Raw genomic sequence first — 17,913 nt, 5'->3', positions numbered from 1 at the left:
CACCCCCCCCCCCCGCCTTAATTGGTTCTCCTCCCTTCCAACGGTGTTGAGGCGGGTGGGAACAGCCGGGGGTTGAGGGTACTGTGCTAAAAGAGGTGGAGTTATGCAGATCTAAAACGCGTGGATTGCAGCAGCAGCAAGCCGAAAAGTGCAGGCATGTGAGGGATCTAGAGGTTGACAGCATGTCTTCTTAACGGGAGTCCAGGTGGCCATCTCCACAAATGGACTTTTCAGAATCCTTGGGTGGCACCGTAGTCGGAAACCAATTCTGGTTATCGCTTCTCGGCCTTTTGGCTAAGATCAAGTGTAGTATCTGTTCTTATCAGTTTAATATCTGATACGTCCCCTATCTGGGGACCATATATTAAATGGATTTTTAGAACAGGGAGATGGAAAAAGAGCTTGCTCTGTCCACTCCACGCATTGACCTGGTATTGCAGTATCTCCAGGACCGGTGCACCCCTTCTTTAATGCAGTTTCTAAAATCAGAAAGAATTGAATTCAATGCTTTTTGTTCATTTTGCTTGTTTGTCGGATTTTGTGATGGACTCTTTGGCTTTGCTTTTCTTCTCCTCATTGGATTTTTCATGTTAAAAGTTGCAGAAGCCAGATGACAAGCTCATTTTGGTTCAACTTCAGCAACTGTGCATTGCATTGCCATGTAATGTAATGTAATGCAATGCTATCTATCTAGCTCTCCCTCTATACTTCCTTTTGGATAAACAGACATATTAGGCAAGCATTTTGGAGCTTTCACCTAAATAACTACAGGTGGTGAGATAAGCTGCACAATATAATTGACCTTTCAGTATATTGTTGCACACACACCATCTATTTAGCAAATGCCCTTGTTATCAACAGCAGCCTTTTAAACTCACCTGAGCTAACAGGTATGTGAGCTGGTTACTCTGCTGCGCTTAAAATTTCTTTTTTGGTTTGCTACAATGCCTTTTCTGAAACGTTGTCTCCCTCTGCTGGAACACTGACTTCTTTCATTTAATGCCTGCAGACTATAAAAGAGAAACCAACCCCAAAAAGTTTGGTTGATTAGTCTGTGGCATTCTTTTAAACTGTTGCTTATGGCGGTCTCTGTGAGCTTCTCAGTGACATTCAGCCATCCAGGTATCCCGCCTGCAGTAGACGGAATGTGGCAATGGAACGCTGGCTGCGCGTGTCATAATAGGCTCTGAGCCTTTATATACCTGCGCACAGCAGCAGCCACCTTCAGTCTGCTGCTGGACAGCCAGCAGCAGCAGCAGCAGGAGAGGTAATTAATCAGCAACCCTCCTGCTAAGGGTAGACAGCTGCTCGTTCCACCCCCCCCCCCCGCCTTAATTGGTTCTCCTCCCTTCCAACGGTGTTGAGGCGGGTGGGAACAGCCGGGGGTTGAGGGTACTGTGCTAAAAGAGGTGGAGTTATGCAGATCTAAAACGCGTGGATTGCAGCAGCAGCAAGCCGAAAAGTGCAGGCATGTGAGGGATCTAGAGGTTGACAGCATGTCTTCTTAACGGGAGTCCAGGTGGCCATCTCCACAAATGGACTTTTCAGAATCCTTGGGTGGCACCGTAGTCGGAAACCAATTCTGGTTATCGCTTCTCGGCCTTTTGGCTAAGATCAAGTGTAGTATCTGTTCTTATCAGTTTAATATCTGATACGTCCCCTATCTGGGGACCATATATTAAATGGATTTTTAGAACAGGGAGATGGAAAAAGAGCTTGCTCTGTCCACTCCACGCATTGACCTGGTATTGCAGTATCTCCAGGACCGGTGCACCCCTTCTTTAATGCAGTTTCTAAAATCAGAAAGAATTGAATTCAATGCTTTTTGTTCATTTTGCTTGTTTGTCGGATTTTGGGATGGACTCTTTGGCTTTGCTTTTCTTCTCCTCATTGGATTTTTCATGTTAAAAGTTGCAGAAGCCAGATGACAAGCTCATTTTGGTTCAACTTCAGCAACTGTGCATTGCATTGCCATGTAATGTAATGTAATGCAATGCTATCTATCTAGCTCTCCCTCTATACTTCCTTTTGGATAAACAGACATATTAGGCAAGCATTTTGGAGCTTTCACCTAAATAACTACAGGTGGTGAGATAAGCTGCACAATATAATTGACCTTTCAGTATATTGTTGCACACACACCATCTATTTAGCAAATGCCCTTGTTATCAACAGCAGCCTTTTAAACTCACCTGAGCTAACAGGTATGTGAGCTGGTTACTCTGCTGCGCTTAAAATTTATTTTTTGGTTTGCTACAATGCCTTTTCTGAAACGTTGTCTCCCTCTGCTGGAACACTGACTTCTTTCATTTAATGCCTGCAGACTATAAAAGAGAAACCAACCCAAAAAGTTTGGTTGATTAGTCTGTGGCATTCTTTTAAACTGTTGCTTATGGCGGTCTCTGTGAGCTTCTCAGTGACATTCAGCCATCCAGGTATCCCGCCTGCAGTAGACGGAATGTGGCAATGGAACGCTGGCTGCGCGTGTCATAATAGGCTCTGAGCCTTTATATACTTGCGCACAGCAGCAGCCACCTTCAGTCTGCTGCTGGACAGCCAGCAGCAGCAGCAGCAGGAGAGGTAATTAATCAGCAACCCTCCTGCTAAGGGTAGACAGCTGCTCGTTCCACCCCCCCCCCGCCTTAATTGGTTCTCCTCCCTTCCAACGGTGTTGAGGCGGGTGGGATCAGCCGGGGGTTGAGGGTACTGTGCTAAAAGAGGTGGAGTTATGCAGATCTAAAACGCGTGGATTGCAGCAGCAGCAAGCCGAAAAGTGCAGGCATGTGAGGGATCTAGAGGTTGACAGCATGTCTTCTTAACGGGAGTCCAGGTGGCCATCTCCACAAATGGACTTTTCAGAATCCTTGGGTGGCACCGTAGTCGGAAACCAATTCTGGTTATCGCTTCTCGGCCTTTTGGCTAAGATCAAGTGTAGTATCTGTTCTTATCAGTTTAATATCTGATACGTCCCCTATCTGGGGACCATATATTAAATGGATTTTTAGAACAGGGAGATGGAAAAAGAGCTTGCTCTGTCCACTCCACGCATTGACCTGGTATTGCAGTATCTCCAGGACCGGTGCACCCCTTCTTTAATGCAGTTTCTAAAATCAGAAAGAATTGAATTCAATGCTTTTTGTTCATTTTGCTTGTTTGTCGGATTTTGGGATGGACTCTTTGGCTTTGCTTTTCTTCTTCTCATTGGATTTTTCATGTTAAAAGTTGCAGAAGCCAGATGACAAGCTCATTTTGGTTCAACTTCAGCAACTGTGCATTGCATTGCCATGTAATGTAATGTAATGTAATGCTATCTATCTAGTTCTCCCTCTATACTTCCTTTTGGATAAACAGACATATTAGGCAAGCATTTTGGAGCTTTCACCTAAATAACTACAGGTGGTGAGATAAGCTGCACAATATAATTGACCTTTCAGTATATTGTTGCACACACACCATCTATTTAGCAAATGCCCTTGTTATCAACAGCAGCCTTTTAAACTCACCTGAGCTAACAGGTATGTGAGCTGGTTACTCTGCTGCGCTTAAAATTTCTTTTTTGGTTTGCTACAATGCCTTTTCTGAAACGTTGTCTCCCTCTGCTGGAACACTGACTTCTTTCATTTAATGCCTGCAGACTATAAAAGAGAAACCAACCCAAAAAGTTTGGTTGATTAGTCTGTGGCATTCTTTTAAACTGTTGCTTATGGCGGTCTCTGTGAGCTTCTCAGTGACATTCAGCCATCCAGGTATCCCGCCTGCAGTAGACGGAATGTGGCAATGGAACGCTGGCTGCGCGTGTCATAATAGGCTCTGAGCCTTTATATACCTGCGCACAGCAGCAGCCACCTTCAGTCTGCTGCTGGACAGCCAGCAGCAGCAGCAGCAGGAGAGGTAATTAATCAGCAACCCTCCTGCTAAGGGTAGACAGCTGCTCGTTCCACCCCCCCCCCGCCTTAATTGGTTCTCCTCCCTTCCAACGGTGTTGAGGCGGGTGGGAACAGCCGGGGGTTGAGGGTACTGTGCTAAAAGAGGTGGAGTTATGCAGATCTAAAACGCGTGGATTGCAGCAGCAGCAAGCCGAAAAGTGCAGGCATGTGAGGGATCTAGAGGTTGACAGCATGTCTTCTTAACGGGAGTCCAGGTGGCCATCTCCACAAATGGACTTTTCAGAATCCTTGGGTGGCACCGTAGTCGGAAACCAATTCTGGTTATCGCTTCTCGGCCTTTTGGCTAAGATCAAGTGTAGTATCTGTTCTTATCAGTTTAATATCTGATACGTCCCCTATCTGGGGACCATATATTAAATGGATTTTTAGAACAGGGAGATGGAAAAAGAGCTTGCTCTGTCCACTCCACGCATTGACCTGGTATTGCAGTATCTCCAGGACCGGTGCACCCCTTCTTTAATGCAGTTTCTAAAATCAGAAAGAATTGAATTCAATGCTTTTTGTTCATTTTGCTTGTTTGTAGGATTTTGGGATGGACTCTTTGGCTTTGCTTTTCTTCTCCTCATTGGATTTTTCATGTTAAAAGTTGCAGAAGCCAGATGACAAGCTCATTTTGGTTCAACTTCAGCAACTGTGCATTGCATTGCCATGTAATGTAATGTAATGCAATGCTATCTATCTAGCTCTCCCTCTATACTTCCTTTTGGATAAACAGACATATTAGGCAAGCATTTTGGAGCTTTCACCTAAATAACTACAGGTGGTGAGATAAGCTGCACAATATAATTGACCTTTCAGTATATTGTTGCACACACACCATCTATTTAGCAAATGCCCTTGTTATCAACAGCAGCCTTTTAAACTCACCTGAGCTAACAGGTATGTGAGCTGGTTACTCTGCTGCGCTTAAAATTTCTTTTTTGGTTTGCTACAATGCCTTTTCTGAAACGTTGTCTCCCTCTGCTGGAACACTGACTTCTTTCATTTAATGCCTGCAGACTATAAAAGAGAAACCAACCCAAAAAGTTTGGTTGATTAGTCTGTGGCATTCTTTTAAACTGTTGCTTATGGCGGTCTCTGTGAGCTTCTCAGTGACATTCAGCCATCCAGGTATCCCGCCTGCAGTAGACGGAATGTGGCAATGGAACGCTGGCTGCGCGTGTCATAATAGGCTCTGAGCCTTTATATACCTGCGCACAGCAGCAGCCACCTTCGGTCTGCTGCTGGACAGCCAGCAGCAGCAGCAGCAGGAGAGGTAATTAATCAGCAACCCTCCTGCTAAGGGTAGACAGCTGCTCGTTCCACCCCCCCCCCCCGCCTTAATTGGTTCTCCTCCCTTCCAACGGTGTTGAGGCGGGTGGGAACAGCCGGGGGTTGAGGGTACTGTGCTAAAAGAGGTGGAGTTATGCAGATCTAAAACGCGTGGATTGCAGCAGCAGCAAGCCGAAAAGTGCAGGCATGTGAGGGATCTAGAGGTTGACAGCATGTCTTCTTAACGGGAGTCCAGGTGGCCATCTCCACAAATGGACTTTTCAGAATCCTTGGGTGGCACCGTAGTCGGAAACCAATTCTGGTTATCGCTTCTCGGCCTTTTGGCTAAGATCAAGTGTAGTATCTGTTCTTATCAGTTTAATATCTGATACGTCCCCTATCTGGGGACCATATATTAAATGGATTTTTAGAACAGGGAGATGGAAAAAGAGCTTGCTCTGTCCACTCCACGCATTGACCTGGTATTGCAGTATCTCCAGGACCGGTGCACCCCTTCTTTAATGCAGTTTCTAAAATCAGAAAGAATTGAATTCAATGCTTTTTGTTCATTTTGCTTGTTTGTCGGATTTTGGGATGGACTCTTTGGCTTTGCTTTTCTTCTCCTCATTGGATTTTTCATGTTAAAAGTTGCAGAAGCCAGATGACAAGCTCATTTTGGTTCAACTTCAGCAACTGTGCATTGCATTGCCATGTAATGTAATGTAATGCAATGCTATCTATCTAGCTCTCCCTCTATACTTCCTTTTGGATAAACAGACATATTAGGCAAGCATTTTGGAGCTTTCACCTAAATAACTACAGGTGGTGAGATAAGCTGCACAATATAATTGACCTTTCAGTATATTGTTGCACACACACCATCTATTTAGCAAATGCCCTTGTTATCAACAGCAGCCTTTTAAACTCACCTGAGCTAACAGGTATGTGAGCTGGTTACTCTGCTGCGCTTAAAATTTCTTTTTTGGTTTGCTACAATGCCTTTTCTGAAACGTTGTCTCCCTCTGCTGGAACACTGACTTCTTTCATTTAATGCCTGCAGACTATAAAAGAGAAACCAACCCCAAAAAGTTTGGTTGATTAGTCTGTGGCATTCTTTTAAACTGTTGCTTATGGCGGTCTCTGTGAGCTTCTCAGTGACATTCAGCCATCCAGGTATCCCGCCTGCAGTAGACGGAATGTGGCAATGGAACGCTGGCTGCGCGTGTCATAATAGGCTCTGAGCCTTTATATACCTGCGCACAGCAGCAGCCACCTTCAGTCTGCTGCTGGACAGCCAGCAGCAGCAGCAGCAGGAGAGGTAATTAATCAGCAACCCTCCTGCTAAGGGTAGACAGCTGCTCGTTCCACCCCCCCCCCCCCCGCCTTAATTGGTTCTCCTCCCTTCCAACGGTGTTGAGGCGGGTGGGAACAGCCGGGGGTTGAGGGTACTGTGCTAAAAGAGGTGGAGTTATGCAGATCTAAAACGCGTGGATTGCAGCAGCAGCAAGCCGAAAAGTGCAGGCATGTGAGGGATCTAGAGGTTGACAGCATGTCTTCTTAACGGGAGTCCAGGTGGCCATCTCCACAAATGGACTTTTCAGAATCCTTGGGTGGCACCGTAGTCGGAAACCAATTCTGGTTATCGCTTCTCGGCCTTTTGGCTAAGATCAAGTGTAGTATCTGTTCTTATCAGTTTAATATCTGATACGTCCCCTATCTGGGGACCATATATTAAATGGATTTTTAGAACAGGGAGATGGAAAAAGAGCTTGCTCTGTCCACTCCACGCATTGACCTGGTATTGCAGTATCTCCAGGACCGGTGCACCCCTTCTTTAATGCAGTTTCTAAAATCAGAAAGAATTGAATTCAATGCTTTTTGTTCATTTTGCTTGTTTGTCGGATTTTGGGATGGACTCTTTGGCTTTGCTTTTCTTCTCCTCATTGGATTTTTCATGTTAAAAGTTGCAGAAGCCAGATGACAAGCTCATTTTGGTTCAACTTCAGCAACTGTGCATTGCATTGCCATGTAATGTAATGTAATGCAATGCTATCTATCTAGCTCTCCCTCTATACTTCCTTTTGGATAAACAGACATATTAGGCAAGCATTTTGGAGCTTTCACCTAAATAACTACAGGTGGTGAGATAAGCTGCACAATATAATTGAACTTTCAGTATATTGCTGCACACACACCATCTATTTAGCAAATGCCCTTGTTATCAACAGCAGCCTTTTAAACTCACCTGAGCTAACAGGTATGTGAGCTGGTTACTCTGCTGCGCTTAAAATTTCTTTTTTGGTTTGCTACAATGCCTTTTCTGAAACGTTGTCTCCCTCTGCTGGAACACTGACTTCTTTCATTTAATGCCTGCAGACTATAAAAGAGAAACCAACCCAAAAAGTTTGGTTGATTAGTCTGTGGCATTCTTTTAAACTGTTGCTTATGGCGGTCTCTGTGAGCTTCTCAGTGACATTCAGCCATCCAGGTATCCCGCCTGCAGTAGACGGAATGTGGCAATGGAACGCTGGCTGCGCGTGTCATAATAGGCTCTGAGCCTTTATATACCTGCGCACAGCAGCAGCCACCTTCAGTCTGCTGCTGGACAGCCAGCAGCAGCAGCAGCAGGAGAGGTAATTAATCAGCAACCCTCCTGCTAAGGGTAGACAGCTGCTCGTTCCACCGCCCCCCCCGCCTTAATTGGTTCTCCTCCCTTCCAACGGTGTTGAGGCGGGTGGGATCAGCCGGGGGTTGAGGGTACTGTGCTAAAAGAGGTGGAGTTATGCAGATCTAAAACGCGTGGATTGCAGCAGCAGCAAGCCGAAAAGTGCAGGCATGTGAGGGATCTAGAGGTTGACAGCATGTCTTCTTAACGGGAGTCCAGGTGGCCATCTCCACAAATGGACTTTTCAGAATCCTTGAGTGGCACCGTAGTCGGAAACCAATTCTGGTTATCGCTTCTCGGCCTTTTGGCTAAGATCAAGTGTAGTATCTGTTCTTATCAGTTTAATATCTGATACGTCCCCTATCTGGGGACCATATATTAAATGGATTTTTAGAACAGGGAGATGGAAAAAGAGCTTGCTCTGTCCACTCCACGCATTGACCTGGTATTGCAGTATCTCCAGGACCGGTGCACCCCTTCTTTAATGCAGTTTCTAAAATCAGAAAGAATTGAATTCAATGCTTTTTGTTCATTTTGCTTGTTTGTCGGATTTTGGGATGGACTCTTTGGCTTTGCTTTTCTTCTCCTCATTGGATTTTTCATGTTAAAAGTTGCAGAAGCCAGATGACAAGCTCATTTTGGTTCAACTTCAGCAACTGTGCATTGCATTGCCATGTAATGTAATGTAATGCAATGCTATCTATCTAGCTCTCCCTCTATACTTCCTTTTGGATAAACAGACATATTAGGCAAGCATTTTGGAGCTTTCACCTAAATAACTACAGGTGGTGAGATAAGCTGCACAATATAATTGACCTTTCAGTATATTGTTGCACACACACCATCTATTTAGCAAATGCCCTTGTTATCAACAGCAGCCTTTTAAACTCACCTGAGCTAACAGGTATGTGAGCTGGTTACTCTGCTGCGCTTAAAATTTCTTTTTTGGTTTGCTACAATGCCTTTTCTGAAACGTTGTCTCCCTCTGCTGGAACACTGACTTCTTTCATTTAATGCCTGCAGACTATAAAAGAGAAACCAACCCAAAAAGTTTGGTTGATTAGTCTGTGGCATTCTTTTAAACTGTTGCTTATGGCGGTCTCTGTGAGCTTCTCAGTGACATTCAGCCATCCAGGTATCCCGCCTGCAGTAGACGGAATGTGGCAATGGAACGCTGGCTGCGCGTGTCATAATAGGCTCTGAGCCTTTATATACCTGCGCACAGCAGCAGCCACCTTCAGTCTGCTGCTGGACAGCCAGCAGCAGCAGCAGCAGGAGAGGTAATTAATCAGCAACCCTCCTGCTAAGGGTAGACAGCTGCTCGTTCCACCCCCCCCCGCCTTAATTGGTTCTCCTCCCTTCCAACGGTGTTGAGGCGGGTGGGAACAGCCGGGGGTTGAGGGTACTGTGCTAAAAGAGGTGGAATTATGCAGATCTAAAACGCGTGGATTGCAGCAGCAGCAAGCCGAAAAGTGCAGGCATGTGAGGGATCTAGAGGTTGACAGCATGTCTTCTTAACGGGAGTCCAGGTGGCCATCTCCACAAATGGACTTTTCAGAATCCTTGGGTGGCACCGTAGTCGGAAACCAATTCTGGTTATCGCTTCTCGGCCTTTTGGCTAAGATCAAGTGTAGTATCTGTTCTTATCAGTTTAATATCTGATACGTCCCCTATCTGGGGACCATATATTAAATGGATTTTTAGAACAGGGAGATGGAAAAAGAGCTTGCTCTGTCCACTCCACGCATTGACCTGGTATTGCAGTATCTCCAGGACCGGTGCACCCCTTCTTTAATGCAGTTTCTAAAATCAGAAAGAATTGAATTCAATGCTTTTTGTTCATTTTGCTTGTTTGTCGGATTTTGGGATGGACTCTTTGGCTTTGCTTTTCTTCTCCTCATTGGATTTTTCATGTTAAAAGTTGCAGAAGCCAGATGACAAGCTCATTTTGGTTCAACTTCAGCAACTGTGCATTGCATTGCCATGTAATGTAATGTAATGCAATGCTATCTATCTAGCTCTCCCTCTATACTTCCTTTTGGATAAACAGACATATTAGGCAAGCATTTTGGAGCTTTCACCTAAATAACTACAGGTGGTGAGATAAGCTGCACAATATAATTGACCTTTCAGTATATTGTTGCACACACACCATCTATTTAGCAAATGCCCTTGTTATCAACAGCAGCCTTTTAAACTCACCTGAGCTAACAGGTATGTGAGCTGGTTACTCTGCTGCGCTTAAAATTTCTTTTTTGGTTTGCTACAATGCCTTTTCTGAAACGTTGTCTCCCTCTGCTGGAACACTGACTTCTTTCATTTAATGCCTGCAGACTATAAAAGAGAAACCAACCCAAAAAGTTTGGTTGATTAGTCTGTGGCATTCTTTTAAACTGTTGCTTATGGCGGTCTCTGTGAGCTTCTCAGTGACATTCAGCCATCCAGGTATCCCGCCTGCAGTAGACGGAATGTGGCAATGGAACGCTGGCTGCGCGTGTCATAATAGGCTCTGAGCCTTTATATACCTGCGCACAGCAGCAGCCACCTTCAGTCTGCTGCTGGACAGCCAGCAGCAGCAGCAGCAGGAGAGGTAATTAATCAGCAACCCTCCTGCTAAGGGTAGACAGCTGCTCGTTCCACCCCCCCCCCCCCTTAATTGGTTCTCCTCCCTTCCAACGGTGTTGAGGCGGGTGGGAACAGCCGGGGGTTGAGGGTACTGTGCTAAAAGAGGTGGAGTTATGCAGATCTAAAACGCGTGGATTGCAGCAGCAGCAAGCCGAAAAGTGCAGGCATGTGAGGGATCTAGAGGTTGACAGCATGTCTTCTTAACGGGAGTCCAGGTGGCCATCTCCACAAATGGACTTTTCAGAATCCTTGGGTGGCACCGTAGTCGGAAACCAATTCTGGTTATCGCTTCTCGACCTTTTGGCTAAGATCAAGTGTAGTATCTGTTCTTATCAGTTTAATATCTGATACGTCCCCTATCTGGGGACCATATATTAAATGGATTTTTAGAACAGGGAGATGGAAAAAGAGCTTGCTCTGTCCACTCCACGCATTGACCTGGTATTGCAGTATCTCCAGGACCGGTGCACCCCTTCTTTAATGCAGTTTCTAAAATCAGAAAGAATTGAATTCAATGCTTTTTGTTCATTTTGCTTGTTTGTCGGATTTTGGGATGGACTCTTTGGCTTTGCTTTTCTTCTCCTCATTGGATTTTTCATGTTAAAAGTTGCAGAAGCCAGATGACAAGCTCATTTTGGTTCAACTTCAGCAACTGTGCATTGCATTGCCATGTAATGTAATGTAATGCAATGCTATCTATCTAGCTCTCCCTCTATACTTCCTTTTGGATAAACAGACATATTAGGCAAGCATTTTGGAGCTTTCACCTAAATAACTACAGGTGGTGAGATAAGCTGCACAATATAATTGACCTTTCAGTATATTGTTGCACACACACCATCTATTTAGCAAATGCCCTTGTTATCAACAGCAGCCTTTTAAACTCACCTGAGCTAACAGGTATGTGAGCTGGTTACTCTGCTGCGCTTAAAATTTCTTTTTTGGTTTGCTACAATGCCTTTTCTGAAACGTTGTCTCCCTCTGCTGGAACACTGACTTCTTTCATTTAATGCCTGCAGACTATAAAAGAGAAACCAACCCAAAAAGTTTGGTTGATTAGTCTGTGGCATTCTTTTAAACTGTTGCTTATGGCGGTCTCTGTGAGCTTCTCAGTGACATTCAGCCATCCAGGTATCCCGCCTGCAGTAGACGGAATGTGGCAATGGAACGCTGGCTGCGCGTGTCATAATAGGCTCTGAGCCTTTATATACCTGCGCACAGCAGCAGCCACCTTCAGTCTGCTGCTGGACAGCCAGCAGCAGCAGCAGCAGGAGAGGTAATTAATCAGCAACCCTCCTGCTAAGGGTAGACAGCTGCTCGTTCCACCCCCCCCCCGCCTTAATTGGTTCTCCTCCCTTCCAACGGTGTTGAGGCGGGTGGGAACAGCCGGGGGTTGAGGGTACTGTGCTAAAAGAGGTGGAGTTATGCAGATCTAAAACGCGTGGATTGCAGCAGCAGCAAGCCGAAAAGTGCAGGCATGTGAGGGATCTAGAGGTTGACAGCATGTCTTCTTAACGGGAGTCCAGGTGGCCATCTCCACAAATGGACTTTTCAGAATCCTTGGGTGGCACCGTAGTCGGAAACCAATTCTGGTTATCGCTTCTCGGCCTTTTGGCTAAGATCAAGTGTAGTATCTTTCGAAAAGGCGGTTTTGGATGTTGGCCGCCCTAGTAGATTGATACATTATGCACACTGGGGTTTAGGCGCTTGTTAGTACGCCAGGTGGCTAATATAGTCATCTGGTGGAAAGCATGGCCCCCCAGGATCGACGCCATTGGGCCGGGGAAGATCGAAAGCCCGAAGTGTGAAGTGCCCCAGGAGTGGTGACCCTGGGGTGCCTTAACTCACTGGGATTGGGAACCCCACTTGAGTTTATGGCACATTTGCACAAGCACTTCAAATTTTCTTTCTTCGCACACACCCTTATTCCGGGCCTTCTGGCCTTAGGATGGGGAATTTTTCAATTCCCGGTCGAAGGTCCGGGCAGTATTATACTGTGAAACCTTCACTATTTATTTAATTTCTTTGTCACTGTGTGTCCACTTATTCACGTGTGTCACGTCCTACTAGGATTTTGTCGGGATGCGGTTCCCTTACGGGTTCCTCTCTTGGCAGGTCTAGGGGGGGAGTGTGTGGCCATCAGGTTCCGCTCCCCCCTGAACCCCCCTGGCTCTCCTCTTTTGGGAGGAGAGCGTTGTTGGCTCCCCTCTTCCGGGAGGGGAGCACAGTCTTTGGCTCCCAGTGCCTTGCTCGGGTGAGAACTCGGGCAGGTGCTGGGGGTAAGATTGGGTCGCCTCTGGCTTCGGCTGGAGGTGGCTTTTTGTCCCTGTTCCTCGCTGTGGCCTTTTGGCTCGGAGGGACGGGGAATGGTTTGGGGGACCCTTCTCCTTTTGGAGAGGGTTTCAAGAAGACCAGCATCCTAGTGCACTTTTTTTGTGGCACTTGTCACTTTTTTAAGCGCACTCGGGTTTTGTACACGAATTCGGGCTTTCGATAAAAAAAAAAAAAAAAAAAAAATCTGTTCTTATCAGTTTAATATCTGATACGTCCCCTATCTGGGGACCATATATTAAATGGATTTTTAGAACAGGGAGATGGAAAAAGAGCTTGCTCTGTCCACTCCACGCATTGACCTGGTATTGCAGTATCTCCAGGACCGGTGCACCCCTTCTTTAATGCAGTTTCTAAAATCAGAAAGAATTGAATTCAATGCTTTTTGTTCATTTTGCTTGTTTGTCGGATTTTGGGATGGACTCTTTGGCTTTGCTTTTCTTCTCCTCATTGGATTTTTCATGTTAAAAGTTGCAGAAGCCAGATGACAAGCTCATTTTGGTTCAACTTCAGCAACTGTGCATTGCATTGCCATGTAATGTAATGTAATGCAATGCTATCTATCTAGCTCTCCCTCTATACTTCCTTTTGGATAAACAGACATATTAGGCAAGCATTTTGGAGCTTTCACCTAAATAACTACAGGTGGTGAGATAAGCTGCACAATATAATTGACCTTTCAGTATATTGTTGCACACACACCATCTATTTAGCAAATGCCCTTGTTATCAACAGCAGCCTTTTAAACTCACCTGAGCTAACAGGTATGTGAGCTGGTTACTCTGCTGCGCTTAAAATTTCTTTTTTGGTTTGCTACAATGCCTTTTCTGAAACGTTGTCTCCCTCTGCTGGAACACTGACTTCTTTCATTTAATGCCTGCAGACTATAAAAGAGAAACCAACCCAAAAAGTTTGGTTGATTAGTCTGTGGCATTCTTTTAAACTGTTGCTTATGGCGGTCTCTGTGAGCTTCTCAGTGACATTCAGCCATCCAGGTATCCCGCCTGCAGTAGACGGAATGTGGCAATGGAACTCTGGCTGCGCGTGTCATAATAGGCTCTGAGCCTTTATATACCTGCGCACAGCAGCAGCCACCTTCAGTCTGCTGCTGGACAGCCAGCAGCAGCAGCAGCAGGAGAGGTAATTAATCAGCAACCCTCCTGCTAAGGGTAGACAGCTGCTCGTTCCACCCCCCCCCCGCCTTAATTGGTTCTCCTCCCTTCCAACGGTGTTGAGGCGGGTGGGAACAGCCGGGGGTTGAGGGTACTGTGCTAAAAGAGGTGGAGTTATGCAGATCTAAAACGCGTGGATTGCAGCAGCAGCAAGCCGAAAAGTGCAGGCATGTGAGGGATCTAGAGGTTGACAGCATGTCTTCTTAACGGGAGTCCAGGTGGCCATCTCCACAAATGGACTTTTCAGAATCCTTGGGTGGCACCGTAGTCGGAAACCAATTCTGGTTATCGCTTCTCGGCCTTTTGGCTAAGATCAAGTGTAGTATCTGTTCTTATCAGTTTAATATCTGATACGTCCCCTATCTGGGGACCATATATTAAATGGATTTTTAGAACAGGGAGATGGAAAAAGAGCTTGCTCTGTCCACTCCACGCATTGACCTGGTATTGCAGTATCTCCAGGACCGGTGCACCCCTTCTTTAATGCAGTTTCTAAAATCAGAAAGAATTGAATTCAATGCTTTTTGTTCATTTTGCTTGTTTGTCGGATTTTGGGATGGACTCTTTGGCTTTGCTTTTCTTCTCCTCATTGGATTTTTCATGTTAAAAGTTGCAGAAGCCAGATGACAAGCTCATTTTGGTTCAACTTCAGCAACTGTGCATTGCATTGCCATGTAATGTAATGTAATGCAATGCTATCTATCTAGCTCTCCCTCTATACTTCCTTTTGGATAAACAGACATATTAGGCAAGCATTTTGGAGCTTTCACCTAAATAACTACAGGTGGTGAGATAAGCTGCACAATATAATTGACCTTTCAGTATATTGTTGCACACACACCATCTATTTAGCAAATGCCCTTGTTATCAACAGCAGCCTTTTAAACTCACCTGAGCTAACAGGTATGTGAGCTGGTTACTCTGCTGCGCTTAAAATTTCTTTTTTGGTTTGCTACAATGCCTTTTCTGAAACGTTGTCTCCCTCTGCTGGAACACTGACTTCTTTCATTTAATGCCTGCAGACTATAAAAGAGAAACCAACCCAAAAAGTTTGGTTGATTAGTCTGTGGCATTCTTTTAAACTGTTGCTTATGGCGGTCTCTGTGAGCTTCTCAGTGACATTCAGCCATCCAGGTATCCCGCCTGCAGTAGACGGAATGTGGCAATGGAACGCTGGCTGCGCGTGTCATAATAGGCTCTGAGCCTTTATATACCTGCGCACAGCAGCAGCCACCTTCAGTCTGCTGCTGGACAGCCAGCAGCAGCAGCAGCAGGAGAGGTAATTAATCAGCAACCCTCCTGCTAAGGGTAGACAGCTGCTCGTTCCACCCCCCCCCCGCCTTAATTGGTTCTCCTCCCTTCCAACGGTGTTGAGGCGGGTGGGAACAGCCGGGGGTTGAGGGTACTGTGCTAAAAGAGGTGGAGTTATGCAGATCTAAAACGCGTGGATTGCAGCAGCAGCAAGCCGAAAAGTGCAGGCATGTGAGGGATCTAGAGGTTGACAGCATGTCTTCTTAACGGGAGTCCAGGTGGCCATCTCCACAAATGGACTTTTCAGAATCCTTGGGTGGCACCGTAGTCGGAAACCAATTCTGGTTATCGCTTCTCGGCCTTTTGGCTAAGATCAAGTGTAGTATCTGTTCTTATCAGTTTAATATCTGATACGTCCCCTATCTGGGGACCATATATTAAATGGATTTTTAGAACAGGGAGATGGAAAAAGAGCTTGCTCTGTCCACTCCACGCATTGACCTGGTATTGCAGTATCTCCAGGACCGGTGCACCCTTTCTTTAATGCAGTTTCTAAAATCAGAAAGAATTGAATTCAATGCTTTTTGTTCATTTTGCTTGTTTGTCGGATTTTGGGATGGACTCTTTGGCTTTGCTTTTCTTCTCCTCATTGGATTTTTCATGTTAAAAGTTGCAGAAGCCAGATGACAAGCTCATTTTGGTTCAACTTCAGCAACTGTGCATTGCATTGCCATGTAATGTAATGTAATGCAATGCTATCTATCTAGCTCTCCCTCTATACTTCCTTTTGGATAAACACACATATTAGGCAAGCATTTTGGAGCTTTCACCTAAATAACTACAGGTGGTGAGATAAGCTGCACAATATAATTGACCTTTCAGTATATTGTTGCACACACACCATCTATTTAGCAAATGCCCTTGTTATCAACAGCAGCCTTTTAAACTCACCTGAGCTAACAGGTATGTGAGCTGGTTACTCTGCTGCGCTTAAAATTTCTTTTTTGGTTTGCTGCAATGCCTTTTCTGAAACGTTGTCTCCCTCTGCTGGAACACTGACTTCTTTCATTTAATGCCTGCAGACTATAAAAGAGAAACCAACCCAAAAAGTTTTGTTGATTAGTCTGTGGCATTCTTTTAAACTGTTGCTTATGGCGGTCTCTGTGAGCTTCTCAGTGACATTCAGCCATCCAGGTATCCCGCCTGCAGTAGACGGAATGTGGCAATGGAACGCTGGCTGCGCGTGTCATAATAGGCTCTGAGCCTTTATATACCTGCGCACAGCAGCAGCCACCTTCAGTCTGCTGCTGGACAGCCAGCAGCAGCAGCAGGAGAGGTAATTAATCAGCAACCCTCCTGCTAAGGGTAGACAGCTGCTCGTTCCACCCCCCCCCCCCGCCTTAATTGGTTCTCCTCCCTTCCAACGGTGTTGAGGCGGGTGGGAACAGCCGGGGGTTGAGGGTACTGTGCTAAAAGAGGTGGAGTTATGCAGATCTAAAACGCGTGGATTGCAGCAGCAGCAAGCCGAAAAGTGCAGGCATGTGAGGGATCTAGAGGTTGACAGCATGTCTTCTTAACGGGAGTCCAGGTGGCCATCTCCACAAATGGACTTTTCAGAATCCTTGGGTGGCACCGTAGTCGGAAACCAATTCTGGTTATCGCTTCTCGGCCTTTTGGCTAAGATCAAGTGTAGTATCTGTTCTTATCAGTTTAATATCTGATACGTCCCCTATCTGGGGACCATATATTAAATGGATTTTTAGAACAGGGAGATGGAAAAAGAGCTTGCTCTGTCCACTCCACGCATTGACCTGGTATTGCAGTATCTCCAGGACCGGTGCACCCCTTCTTTAATGCAGTTTCTAAAATCAGAAAGAATTGAATTCAATGCTTTTTGTTCATTTTGCTTGTTTGTCGGATTTTGGGATGGACTCTTTGGCTTTGCTTTTCTTCTCCTCATTGGATTTTTCATGTTAAAAGTTGCAGAAGCCAGATGACAAGCTCATTTTGGTTCAACTTCAGCAACTGTGCATTGCATTGCCATGTAATGTAATGTAATGCAATGCTATCTATCTAGCTCTCCCTCTATACTTCCTTTTGGATAAACAGACATATTAGGCAAGCATTTTGGAGCTTTCACCTAAATAACTACAGGTGGTGAGATAAGCTGCACAATATAATTGACCTTTCAGTATTTTGTTGCACACACACCATCTATTTAGCAAATGCCCTTGTTATCAACAGCAGCCTTTTAAACTCACCTGAGCTAACAGGTATGTGAGCTGGTTACTCTGCTGCGCTTAAAATTTCTTTTTTGGTTTGCTACAATGCCTTTTCTGAAACGTTGTCTCCCTCTGCTGGAACACTGACTTCTTTCATTTAATGCCTGCAGACTATAAAAGAGAAACCAACCCAAAAAGTTTGGTTGATTAGTCTGTGGCATTCTTTTAAACTGTTGCTTATGGCGGTCTCTGTGAGCTTCTCAGTGACATTCAGCCATCCAGGTATCACGCCTGCAGTAGACGGAATGTGGCAATGGAACGCTGGCTGCGCGTGTCATAATAGGCTCTGAGCCTTTATATACCTGCGCACAGCAGCAGCCACCTTCAGTCTGCTGCTGGACAGCCAGCAGCAGCAGCAGCAGGAGAGGTAATTAATCAGCAACCCTCCT

General features: G+C 45.5%; 13 non-coding genes and 1 pseudogene across 13 annotated transcripts; all 14 read left to right on the top strand.

The window, feature by feature from the left end:
* The first annotated feature begins 274 nt into the window (after positions 1-274).
* On the top strand, positions 275-465 carry LOC141189875 (U2 spliceosomal RNA). The gene has a single exon (XR_012263917.1). It is a non-coding gene; the product is annotated as a U2 spliceosomal RNA (small nuclear RNA).
* Positions 466-1,588: 1,123 nt separating this feature from the next.
* LOC141189873 (U2 spliceosomal RNA) lies at positions 1,589-1,779 on the top strand. The gene has a single exon (XR_012263915.1). It is a non-coding gene; the product is annotated as a U2 spliceosomal RNA (small nuclear RNA).
* A 1,120-nt stretch (positions 1,780-2,899) lies between these two features.
* LOC141189872 (U2 spliceosomal RNA) lies at positions 2,900-3,090 on the top strand. Its single transcript, XR_012263914.1, has one exon. It is a non-coding gene; the product is annotated as a U2 spliceosomal RNA (small nuclear RNA).
* Positions 3,091-4,210: 1,120 nt separating this feature from the next.
* Positions 4,211-4,401, top strand: LOC141189871 (U2 spliceosomal RNA). The gene has a single exon (XR_012263913.1). It is a non-coding gene; the product is annotated as a U2 spliceosomal RNA (small nuclear RNA).
* A 1,122-nt stretch (positions 4,402-5,523) lies between these two features.
* LOC141189870 (U2 spliceosomal RNA) lies at positions 5,524-5,714 on the top strand. The gene has a single exon (XR_012263912.1). It is a non-coding gene; the product is annotated as a U2 spliceosomal RNA (small nuclear RNA).
* A 1,125-nt stretch (positions 5,715-6,839) lies between these two features.
* LOC141189869 (U2 spliceosomal RNA) lies at positions 6,840-7,030 on the top strand. Its single transcript, XR_012263911.1, has one exon. It is a non-coding gene; the product is annotated as a U2 spliceosomal RNA (small nuclear RNA).
* A 1,121-nt stretch (positions 7,031-8,151) lies between these two features.
* Positions 8,152-8,342, top strand: LOC141189867 (U2 spliceosomal RNA). The gene has a single exon (XR_012263909.1). It is a non-coding gene; the product is annotated as a U2 spliceosomal RNA (small nuclear RNA).
* A 1,119-nt stretch (positions 8,343-9,461) lies between these two features.
* Positions 9,462-9,652, top strand: LOC141189866 (U2 spliceosomal RNA). The gene has a single exon (XR_012263908.1). It is a non-coding gene; the product is annotated as a U2 spliceosomal RNA (small nuclear RNA).
* A 1,120-nt stretch (positions 9,653-10,772) lies between these two features.
* On the top strand, positions 10,773-10,963 carry LOC141185357 (U2 spliceosomal RNA). Its single transcript, XR_012260027.1, has one exon. It is a non-coding gene; the product is annotated as a U2 spliceosomal RNA (small nuclear RNA).
* Positions 10,964-12,083: 1,120 nt separating this feature from the next.
* On the top strand, positions 12,084-12,175 carry LOC141186267 (U2 spliceosomal RNA; annotated as a pseudogene).
* Positions 12,176-12,969: 794 nt separating this feature from the next.
* On the top strand, positions 12,970-13,158 carry LOC141185975 (U2 spliceosomal RNA). Its single transcript, XR_012260547.1, has one exon. It is a non-coding gene; the product is annotated as a U2 spliceosomal RNA (small nuclear RNA).
* Positions 13,159-14,278: 1,120 nt separating this feature from the next.
* Positions 14,279-14,469, top strand: LOC141189865 (U2 spliceosomal RNA). Its single transcript, XR_012263907.1, has one exon. It is a non-coding gene; the product is annotated as a U2 spliceosomal RNA (small nuclear RNA).
* A 1,120-nt stretch (positions 14,470-15,589) lies between these two features.
* Positions 15,590-15,780, top strand: LOC141187069 (U2 spliceosomal RNA). Its single transcript, XR_012261289.1, has one exon. It is a non-coding gene; the product is annotated as a U2 spliceosomal RNA (small nuclear RNA).
* Positions 15,781-16,899: 1,119 nt separating this feature from the next.
* Positions 16,900-17,090, top strand: LOC141189864 (U2 spliceosomal RNA). Its single transcript, XR_012263906.1, has one exon. It is a non-coding gene; the product is annotated as a U2 spliceosomal RNA (small nuclear RNA).
* The last annotated feature ends 823 nt before the right edge of the window (positions 17,091-17,913 follow it).

The sequence above is a fragment of the Phyllobates terribilis genome, unplaced genomic scaffold (genome assembly GCF_046119375.1).
Source record: "Phyllobates terribilis strain yellow unplaced genomic scaffold, ASM4611937v1 Scaffold_40__1_contigs__length_11209783, whole genome shotgun sequence".
In the NCBI taxonomy this organism is placed as follows: Eukaryota; Metazoa; Chordata; class Amphibia; order Anura; family Dendrobatidae; genus Phyllobates; species Phyllobates terribilis.
Note: the sequence above shows the minus strand (reverse complement) of the source record. Positions and strands in the feature narration are given on the sequence as shown.